The following is an 11,146-nucleotide window of genomic DNA, read 5'->3' as shown; positions in this document are numbered from 1 at the left end:
ATGCGGGTCGGGGGCCTGCTCACTAATGTGTCGGGAAACAGCTGAGAATCCTTCAGCGGGACTAAACATTTGTTAATGGAAATAACTGGAAAACGGGAGAAGAGCATTTGTGTTGCGTTTTTGCACCTTGGTTAACATGCCGGAGGGGAAATTGTATGAAAGACCCGTGGCTTCCCTGAGACACTACGTAGACTTTGTGTTCTGCTTCTAAAAGGCAGAACATTCATTTTCACTGCTGTGGAAGAGCCAGTGGCTTCACCTCAAAGAGACAGTGGTTCCTCGTCAGGAAGGACTGTGGAGAGGAGGCCACTGTTCTAGCACCTGGAGCCTCAGCCTCGTGGAAGCGGTTGGCCCATCTCAGGGGCTTGGGAAGGATCAGGCTGAGAAGCCGACACCTGAACTCAGGGATCCGGTTGGGCCTGAGAGGCGGCACAGCCTACCTCAGCGTGCTCAGGCTGATACAACAAAGCACAGACTTTGTAGCTTATGAACGGCAGACATTTGTTTCTCACAGTTCAGGAGGCTGGAAGTCCAGATTCAAAGTGCCAGCACGGTCGGCGAGGGCCCGCGTTGGGGCCGTGGACTTCTCCCTATATCCTCACACGGTGGAAGGGGGTAGGGAGCTGTCTGGAGCCTCTTTTGTAAGGCACTAGTCCCATTCCTGAGGGCTCCATTAAGCACCTCCCAAAGCCCCTACCTATTAATACCATCACCTTTGGGGGGTAGGATTTCAACATATTCATTTTAGGGGGATGCAAACTTTCAGACCATAGCAACCCTCAAAGGGAATACTGGGAGGCAGCAATGATTATGGTGAGGCGTTTTTTGTTAATCATTATGATTATAGTGAGGCTTTTTTTGTTAATCATTACCCAAGGATATTTTTTCAACTGAAAGACAGTGGAAGGGAGGGAAGGAGAGAGAGAGAGAGAGAGAGAGAGAGAGAGAGAGAGAGAGAAAGAAACATGGAGGTGAGAGACCCAGGCTGAGGAGCAAACCTGAAACCCAGGTACATGCCCTTGACTGAAAATCAAACCTGCGACCCTTCAGTGCACAGGCCGATGCTCCAACCACTGAGCCACACCAGCCAGGCTGATTATAGCTTTGCTGAATTTTCATAAATTCCTCGTTACTCTAGCTTCTCAGATCTTTGGATAGCAAATAATGAAGACAGAAAATGTGTATTAACGCCTTCGAATGGCAGCAGTGTGACTATGTTGACAGTATCTCAGGGTAAGGTTGGCTTTTAAATATTTGCTCTGATTTTATACTAACTTTAATTCTTATAGTTGTTATAATGATTAAAGCATAGAGTATGGGAATTCCCTAGTACACAGAGGATTTAAAATATATGTTAGCTCTCAACTCCTCTTATTTACTTTAAAAGTTTAACTTTAGTTTATTGGCTGATTCAAGCCAAGGCAAATTTTCACCAGTTGACTATTTTGGGAGTTATACAAAACTGATCCTTTACAATGAATTCTAATAAATTGACCAAATTGTACCCTTAATTTTCTATAGTAAAATGATTTTAATAATAGCATATTTCAGAGGAAATTTAATCACCATGTTCTATTTCTTGCGACCAAATTCTGTAAGTAAAAGCAGGTGTACCAGGGTAGGGAGAAGATGGCATACTCAAACAAGAAGAAATGAATGGAGGGACTTTCCATGGAGCTATGGCATGGTTGGAGTGGCCCCAAGCTGTAGGAGGGGGCAGCCAGATGGAGCTGTGGCCTTCCGTGGAGAAATGCAGCCATGGCCAGCCAATAGCCGAGTAGGGGAAGAACTTGGGACATACACACCCTGCCCTCACTCTGTTCCTGCCCTCTATGTTACCAGAGGCTCCCATCAGCTGAACTAAAAGAGAAGCCAGAGTGGATATGGGAAAGGAAACAAAGGTGATCCAGCATAGGTGGGTGTGGGTGTGTGTACACACATATATGTAAAATCAAAGTAAAAAGAGGCTCATTCCATTACCGACACCGTGAGTCCCTCACCCCTCCCAGCATAAGGTTAAATGCTATAACCTGATTATTTGAGTTTGGAAAATAAATAACTTCGGTAGTTATCTATATCAGTGCAGAAGGGCAGAGCAATGATTCATCATATAATTTTCAAGTTCTTGTTGTGCACTGAGCTGGGAAATGATTTAACTAGGCTGAAATTTAGTTTCTGTTCTTTGAGGGAAAGAAAGATGGCTCCAAACTAAGATCAGATGTGAGTGGGTTAAAATTTTCATCTCCTTCTTGAGGAGGGCTGAAATAAATTCCCCAGTGAACAAGCCATCCATTATTTACCTCACTTAACCCAGGACTCATGGCACTAGAAGTATCACCACGGGAACTACAGTTTGGCCTTTGGACTAATAACTTTCCTGGGAGGGATCTGTTTTGCTGTGAGAGGAGGACTGGATGTTCTAGTAGATGAAAGCTTTCAGATGTTGATGAAATTGGATTCATCCCTGACCAATTTCCTAGTCCTTGGTGTTTCACCTGAGAGTGAACTCAAGCGATAGCCAATTGGGAGATAATGTCCTAAGCATGCTTCTAACATTTGTTTAGCAAGGAAAGCTAAGCAACTTGTGATTTTATGTATAACAGAGTTGGTAAGTAGCAGTTCATATTTTCAAGTGAATTGAGAGCAAATATGAAGTCTGTAATTAGTGAGTTGACAACCTAGTTGGTGTTTTCCATTTCATGGACCAGGGTTAGCAGAAGAAACAATCTCAGCATTCGGGAAGTACTAGAGATGAAAAATCTCCACCAAAACTAAAAAAACAACAACAACCAAGAAATCCCCTCACTTTTTACTCACTTTTTAAGCTAGTAATATGTGGGGCTGTGGAGGAGACCAGTCATAAACGCTGTAAAAAATTTTGTTAACATAAGGAATTTTTTATGTTACATATTGGCAATGTTAAGTCATTTGCTCTTTCTTTATAATTAAATTTCCCTTTAGACAACCTTGAGATAAGACTGTCCTTTATTTCATAGCTTCCTTAGATTTCTGTGGAAGCAATGGTGATGCTATCAACCATAAAATTCTAAGAAATTAACTGTCTGGAAAATGTAAAGGAAAGGGCACTGAGCTGGATGTTACTATAAAACAGTTAAGAGAGTGTTTTATCCATTGGAAAGTGTGTTGATGCTTAAAAGGTATTTCACTTCCAAATTTTTCATCATAAATGTATGCTTCTACACAATGTGCCAGAGTAGTCTTTCCAAAGCATAGGCATTAGGTTTTGCTTAAAGCCCTACAAATGTTTTCTCATTTCAGTTAAAATACAACCCAAGCCACTCATCATGGTTTTGAAGGCCCACCACGCTCAGGCTCTTGCCTGCCTTTCCGACCTCATTTGTCACCGCTTCTCCTAACACTGTACTCTAGCCATCCTGAGCCCCTTGTTGTTCCTTGAATGTGTCCACCTTGTTCCTGCCTCAGGGTCTTTATGTTTTCTGTCCCCTCTGCTAAGATGGCTCATCTCTCAGGTCTTCATTTGGCTCTCTCCATTTGATCATGGATGTGTGTGTGTGCAAATGTGACCTGCTCAGAGAGGCTGTCCCCGAATGTCTCTCTGAAACCAGTGCCTCATCTCAGTCAGCCTTGATCCCTAACGTTGATTTGTGTTTTCTGCAGAGCATGTGCCTTTAAGTGAAATGTTCTTAAATGTTTATATATGTATGTATGATCTGTCTGTCTCTCTGTCTTCCCTGTGGAATGTAATCACCTTGAGGGCAAAGACTTGTCTGCTGACAGTTTTGTCTCTAGCACATGAGGCAATAGTTGGCAAAAAAAAAAATAAATGTTTCTCAATAAGTAGCTCTTGACTGAATATGCATTTGCACCTCTGAAGAAAAGCCTGAATCCTGAGTCCTATTCTGGTTTTATGTATAACCTCCAAAAAAAAAAAAACGTGACTTGGATTAAGTTTTAATGTCTTTAAACTTTTTATCACTTTTAAAATAATATAATGTCAATTTTTGACTTTCTTTGAGTCACATTATCCCTCCGTGGCTTGAAATTCTTACACGCAAGCTGCTTTACATGTCAGAGTATATCTGTAGCCATAGGAGAGAACTGAGATGAGCTTGATAGAAAGTTTGGTGTTGGAATAGCAAACTTCAACCCGTGTCATTCAATGTAACTAAATACCTCTTGAGTGAACAGACTTGACCTTCATACTAAGCATGGTAAAGGTCCTGTGCCTTGTGCAGTAAAAGGACATTTGTTAGTCAACATTTATTGTTCTTGCATTTGTATAACATTGCTTTCCATGGTGTTGTTTTTTTTTATGGAGTAAATGTGTCAGTCACATTGACACCAGGATTGTCTATGAAACAGCTATATTTACTAATTTAAACTGATGAGAAGGCATCTCTGACTCTCATGTGCCTGGGTAAAGTGAATCAGTCTCTGAGAGATGAATCATCCTTTGTGGTGTGGACATCTTTTGTTAACCATAGCATTTTAGTGCTACCTTATGAGCGATCATAGTAGGCAGCCAGTCAACTTTTAATAGCAAACATCTATCAGTTAGATCAAGAGCTTCCCTCAGTCATTCATCTTCAAAGGTAATCATAGATTAAGACGATCTGTTCTTTAATTTCATATCAGTGGAATAATATAGTATTCACTCTTTTATGACTGGTATTTTGCTCAATATTTATCCTTTCTGTGTATAGCAATAGTCGTTTTTCCTTGATATATAGCCTTTCATTGTCTGTAATCACAATTTTTCTTTATCCATTCTATGATAGATGGGCATTGTTTTTATTTCCAGTGTTTTGTTTTTATGGAAAATGAACTATAAAAATTTTTATGTGTCTGTTACAGTCCAGATATACAACTGACATTACTGTATGTATATGTGTCCAGATGTATGGGATACTGCCAGGCACTTGTCAAAAGTAACTGCATCAAAGTGTACTCCCACCATCAGAGTGTGAGAGTATGACTTGCTCTAAATTCTTTGAAGGTTACTCATTTTTGTGGATGTTTAGTAGTATCATATTCTGATCCTGTATTTCTTTAAAGACAAATGATATTAATCACCTTTTGATATATATATTGACCTTTTGGAAATTAGAGATAAATTATATTTATTGGCCATTGCTGCAAATTTGGAAAAAACCTCCATTTTTCAAGACTCGTCAAAGCCATCTTCTGGAAAACTCTCACAATAACCTTACATTCTACAATGACTTGAAGGTACATGACAACATCTGAAGATGTTCACTGCACAACTTGATACCTAGGGTGAACAACAGTCCCTAACAGACAACCACTGCAGACATTAAAGGTAGGTTAAGAATTCACCTCAGAAATTTACATTGTCCAAGTGAAATGGGACCCTGATTTTTTATAAGATTCTCTTGGACTGTAAGAATTTAAAGTGGAGCAGATACTCAAGACAGAAATAGATAACCCTGGCACTGAATCCTGTTAGAAAAATCTCCAATGAAAGGAGAGACTTGTTTGAGAGAATGTGCACCCAGGGTGATTTTCAAAGTATTTTATCACCTGTCTGGCATAGGCACTGACCTCTGATATGGATGCCAACCATATCGGGCTTACAGCTTGATGGATGCATGCCAGTGGGCACGAGTCCTGGGTACCAGGATGCCAGGGACCAACACAGACTCAGATGATGTTTGAGAAAAACTAGATGCACATGAAAAAGAAATGCTACGAGTAAACACTTTCCTTCACAGTTTTGCTTAGATCTAGGTTCTGATGTCAGTGTTATGAAATCTAACTTCTGTTATTAACCAGAATTATGAATCCGTGTGAGATGCTATGCAAATCAACATGTCTCCCTGTAAACAAATTTGCTTATACATTTATGAATAATACCTTCCTCATTGGTCCTCATTTGTTTCAGATAATTTAAGTTCAGATTTCAAAATAAATAAAACCTATTACCAACAGAACCTGTTATTGTTGGATAGTTAAATGGGTACTATCAAAGTGTTCCATATTCCTTTTAGATTTAGTGTGATAAGAAATGTAAAACATGTAACATAAAAAATGTTTTCGTTAGATGTACATTTAGATAGATAAAGCACCATTTAAAAGTTATTCTGATTTCAGAGCAGAAGCTATAGTCATTCAGAAAACATAACCTTACCAAAATTAAAAAAATCTTTGAATGTTTGTGGTAAGTCTCATGACCTTTGCTTTTTTTTAATCAATGTAATGTGATATGATAGGCGAAAGCTTATAGCATATAAAATATTTTCATTAGATATACATTTAGATACAAGAAAACTCCATTTAAAAGTAATCTATATTCAGAATATAATCTACAGTAATATTTATAAAACCTATCAAAATTAAAAAATCTTCTAATTGTTTAGTGACAAGTCTCATGACCTTTAGATTACCTATTGCATTCAATTTTATTTTTAGTCCTTTCAATTATCTTCCTGATACTCAGATATTTTACAGTGAATTAATTCTTATGTGGGAGAGTTTTATCTTCATTGTGGGGGGTATGAGTCATTATTCCTTTCATCTTATGCACAGCATTTCCCCATAGTCATTTGGGTAATAATGAACTATTTAAGCATTTCTGAATATAGAGAGTAGGCACCAGTTTGATGGTCATTTATTTGGAGTGAGGAAAATGATCTTATAATGTTGGTGATTATGCTAATTACTTCAAAGGGGTGGATTCAGCATGTGAATAGAGAAAATGAAACACAAGAAACTAATAATGTTGCTAAAACACTCAAACAGCATCTATAAATGATTTAACTTTAATATAGCTTTAGAAAAATAAGTTAATTAAAATTACATAGGATACTTTTTGATTAAAATTTGATCAATTTTTATAGGCTCTGTCTTTACCTTTATTACTTTCTAAGATATTCTTTGTTTGAATATTGATATCAATATCTTATATGCAATTTGGTTAGCTTTCCACTTCAGAAATTAAATAAATCGTTGCCCTTAACATTGCCTATATAGGCAGACATTTCAGCCCCTTGGAGAAAACATAAGCATCTCTAGGTCAGCTTGCTTTTATAATAGTGTTGGGAAGCCCAAAGGCCGCATATAAATAAGGGTATTTGAAAGCCCTTGGCAGAGTGGTGCATAATGTGGAGGTAATGACTGAGATAGAGTGAACTGAATTTCAATTCAGGCTGGCTAACGACCTAGACAACGAACATCGCTAATTTAACCAGGGTTTGGTGGAGGAGACCATGTCACTTACTGCTACTTTTCTTAAAATGCATTGTGCATGTTGTTTGATTACTAGTACTATTGCCCTAAATTAATTAAGCAACCACAGCCTTGCTAGATGTTATGAATTACAGACAAAGATGTGACATGGGGTCTGGGGCTGACATTCCCCTTCAGCTGGCATGATACGCATGTGCCAAATGGTCTCAGTGTGAACAAAGCAATTGGCCTGGAAAGATTAAAAAAAAAGTTAAGGAGACTCTCCATGGTTAATAACAGCTAATAGAATATTGGTTATTTTCCTCACCATGTCTCCGAATAGGTATGCATATGGAATTCTCTTGCCAACTTCAAATACACTTTTATGTGCTTATTTTGTTTCCTCCTTAACTACAGAAATATTTTACAGTACCCCACTAAATAGTCGTGCAGAAAAAACAAAATACATTAGTTATTGTTAACGGGAAAAAGAACATGTGTGAGGGACATTCTCCTATTAATGGTTCTTAATGCAAATATTTCTTAAAACTATATAATGCTATCTTAGATAAACTATCTGGCTTTAATTGGGAATTCACCCTGTATTACGGTTCTGGGTCTTAAACAAATGTCACATAATGACATTCATTTATTCAATAAAAATCAATTGAATGCTAAGTGGCAGAAAGTGCTGGTTGTCTATCAGGTTCTGTTTTCCCTTTCTTAATATACAAGTGTCTTAGTTTCACCTGATTGCATAGCCATCCAGATCGGAAATCTGTATCCTAGCTTCTCTTACAGCTTGCAGTGCCTCATGAGTAGATTCTGGCCAGAGTTGAGCACAGGGAGGATGCCTCCTAAAAGGCTTGGAACCTTCCCCTTTCCCCTTTCCACTGTGGGAGACCCTTCAATACAAAAGCACTTCTCCAGCCAGTATGTCAGGGAGAAATAAACTCTGACTTCGTAAAAGCCCCTGCATGTTGAGGTCTCTTAATTTTGCCAGCTTAGCCTTTTGGTCAAATAATATAACCTCTTTTGACAAGTATAATACTAATTGCATTTTTGGAGGTCTATTAATTGCCCCCTTTTTTAGGGTAAAATATTAGCACGCATAAATTCCTACTACACACATATATCCTACAGGTAAATTATTTTTAGAATGACATTACCCAAAGCCAACCATCCTAATATTATTACAGTAGGAACAATGTACCTCCAAACTGTCAATGCTCAGATCGCAGGCCTTTTCTCCCTGCTTAGGGTGAACGCTCTTTCCGCAAAAGCCTGTGCTTACAACCACAGCACCTCACTCACAGAAAGACTATCACCAGAAAGTTCATGCTAAATTTCAGGCTTCCTTACTTGTTATTGGTCTGTTTAGATTCTCTGTTTCTTCCTGTTTCAGACCTAGTAGTTTGAAAGTTTCATTGAATTTATTCATTTTATCCAACTTGTTCAATTTGTTGGTATATAGTTGTGCTCAGTTTCTTTTATGATCCTTTATATTTCTTTGGTATGATTGATAATGTCTTCCCTTTCATTTGTAATTTTATTAATTTGGGTCCACTTTTTTCTTGGTTAGTCTATCTAAAGGTTTTTCATTTTTTTTGCCTTTTAAAGAAGCAGTTCTTAGTTTCATTAATTTTTCCCGTTGTTTTCTCTATTTCATTTATTTCTGCTCTAATCATGTTTCCTTTCTTCTCCTAACTTTGGGCTTAGTTTGTTCTTTTTATAGTGCCTTTAGGTGTAAAGTTAGAGATTTTTCTATTTTCTAAATGTGTGCATTTATAGCTATAACCTTCCCTCTTAGTGCTGCTTTTCCTGCATCCCATAAGTTTTAGTATATTGTATTTTCATTTTCATTTGTCTTAAGATACTTTTTTATTTCTTTTATAAGTTCTTCTTTGATCCATTGGTTACTCAGGAGTACGATGTTTATTTCTATGTGTCTGTGAGTTTTTCAGTTTTCCTTCTGTAATTGATTTCTGATTGTGGTAGAAAAGATACTTGGAATGATTTCAACATTCTTAAGTTTACTGAGACTTGTTTTATGGCCTAACTTATGATCTGTGCTCGAGAATGTTTCATGTGCCCTTGAGAGGTATATTCTGTGTTGTTGAGAAGTGTATTCTGCTTTTGTTGAATAGAATGTTCATTATATATCTGTTAGTTCAATTTGCCCTATAGTTTTGTTTGAATACACTGTTTCTTTATTGATTCTCTTTTTGGATGATTTTTCCAATGTTGAGAATGGGATACTAAAGTCCATACCTGTTACTGTGTTGCTGTTTGTTTCTCCTTTTATTTCTGTTAGTATTTGATTTAAAAGTTTAGGTGTTTCAATGATGGGTGCATAAATATTTAAAATTGTTATATCTTCTTGATAAATTAACCACTTTATCATTATATACTAAATTTCTTTGTCCCTTTTGACATTTTTAGCTTAAAGTCTATTTTGTCAAATGTAGGTATAGCTACCTCAGCTTTCCTTTGGTACCCTTTGCTTAACGTAACTTTTTTCCATCCCTTCACTCGCAGTCTCTGTATCTTTTTTTCTTCTTCAGTATAGTGTTTTACATTTTGGAGGAGAGAATAAGAGGAGGAAGGGGAGAAAAAATAAGGTCCACTGATGATGTCTCTGAAGTTTAAGAGACTGGTACTATAAAAGCAGGATGAGATAGCCAGGCAGATTAGATGGAAAATCTCCAAGATTCTTTTTTCTAATTGATACTCAAATGAAAAAGATATGACACACATGTAATTGCCTATCATATGGTATTCCATAAACCTCAGTTGCCTTTTTAAGCGGGCCTCTCCACAGGCTAAGCTATACCTAGACAGCATCACATCAGCTTTCTCCTGTCAGGAAATGAAACTCACCTAGAAAACCAGGGAAATAAAAATACAGTAAATTTTGGGTAATGCAGTTGGCTCGGTGCAGGGCTTACTGTCTCCCTACCTTCCCCACTCCACTATGCTAGGGTGGGACTGAGAGTAGAGTTTCCCAAGTGGCTTCCCTGAAGCTTGGCCAGCTTGTCCTAGAAGATTCCATGTGGAGGGCTGTGGGTTGCAACTTTCTAGTGCACAGTCCTCTCTTTTTGGCCATGATAATTGTAAGGAAAGAAGTGAACTTGCATGCTGATTTCATAGGCTATCTTTATGATCCAACAACTTTGCTATGCTCAATATCTTGGAAATCCACATCATCAACAGCTAGGACTTGGTACCCTTCCTGAAGTCCTTCTCAATGTGCAGCAGAGTCAGGAATCACTTTGTAGATGAAGGTGCCTCGCTGGGAGGTCTTTTCTTGTAGGATGTTAAACCTTAACTGAGCTCCAGGGGGCTTCTTCAGTGTGACAATTTGAGGCAAAACGAGGTCAACTCATGTTATACTCTGGGTGGTATACCCTCTCATGAGGAGAAATCCATGCGAGGGGATTCTCATAGGCAGGCAGGTAGACCACTAGGTCGTCATCGTAAGGAACCTTGTTGTTCATCTCTGGCAAGGACCCACCAGCAGTCGGTGGCCAGCTGAGGTTCTGCTCACCAACAACTCAGCCTCAGAAGCGGAATTGCTATGTGTGCCTTAAAGCTCGAGTGAGTATTGCAGGCAGCAGATCATTGGATCTTTTTAATTTTTTAAAATTCATTCAGACATCTACATCTTTTGATTGAATAGTTAAATCCATTTACATTTAACATAATTATTGATAAGTAAGATCTTACAATGATCATTTTATTGATTGACTTCTGCTTTATAGATCCATTGCTCTTTTTTGTCTTCCTGTCTTCTTTTGTGATATGATGACATTTTGTAACAGTATGCTTTGACTCCTTCAGCATAATCTCTGTGTGTAATTAGTATACGTTTTTCCTTTGTGGTTACAATGTTGCTTACATAAAATATATCTTATTTGTAACACCTGTTTTAAGCTGATAATAACTTAGCTTTGACAGAATTTCCAAACTTTAATTAGTT

The 11,146-nt window shown here is 37.9% G+C and overlaps 1 pseudogene across 1 annotated transcript; it reads right to left on the bottom strand.

Annotated features, from left to right (window-relative positions):
• Window positions 1-10,244: 10,244 nt before the first annotated feature.
• LOC308560110 (PDZ domain-containing protein 11 pseudogene) lies at window positions 10,245-10,664 on the bottom strand (annotated as a pseudogene). Its single transcript has one exon. The product of its transcript is annotated as a PDZ domain-containing protein 11 pseudogene (transcript).
• Window positions 10,665-11,146: the final 482 nt, after the last annotated feature.

This window comes from Miniopterus schreibersii, assembly GCF_964146895.1.
Source record: "Miniopterus schreibersii genome assembly, chromosome: 8".
NCBI lineage: Eukaryota > Metazoa > Chordata > Mammalia > Chiroptera > Miniopteridae > Miniopterus > Miniopterus schreibersii.
Note: the sequence above shows the minus strand (reverse complement) of the source record. Positions and strands in the feature narration are given on the sequence as shown.